The sequence below is a fragment of the Ictalurus punctatus genome, chromosome 14, assembly GCF_001660625.3.
Source record: "Ictalurus punctatus breed USDA103 chromosome 14, Coco_2.0, whole genome shotgun sequence".
Classification (NCBI taxonomy): domain Eukaryota; kingdom Metazoa; phylum Chordata; class Actinopteri; order Siluriformes; family Ictaluridae; genus Ictalurus; species Ictalurus punctatus.
This window is the reverse complement of record NC_030429.2, coordinates 9,352,586-9,352,943: the sequence shown is the minus strand read 5'-3', so window position 1 is coordinate 9,352,943 and position 358 is coordinate 9,352,586.

The window sequence follows — 358 nt, the reverse complement described above, 5'->3', positions numbered from 1 at the left end:
TTTTGTCCAATTTCGTCTCATGTTTATGTTGCAAAACTGCCTCAGTGCGTAATTTGCTGTAATCTCCACTGTCGGTCTGATCCATATATTATACAACTGCCAGAAATAATACACTGTAGGTCATGGTTATAATACCGTGTGTGTGTGTGTGCGTGGGCATAGGCTTTACATGGGTTCTATGTAACACATTTCACATACACACCTCACTCATTTCAGTATTGTACCCATGAACAGGGCGAGTCTTAAGTATGCAGTAGGCTGAGAAGTACTCGAGTCCCCTTATTTAAAGGAATACTTTCCCACCAGCAGGCAGCAAGTCACTATTAGTTTTTGTCTCTGTAATCTGTGTACTATTGTT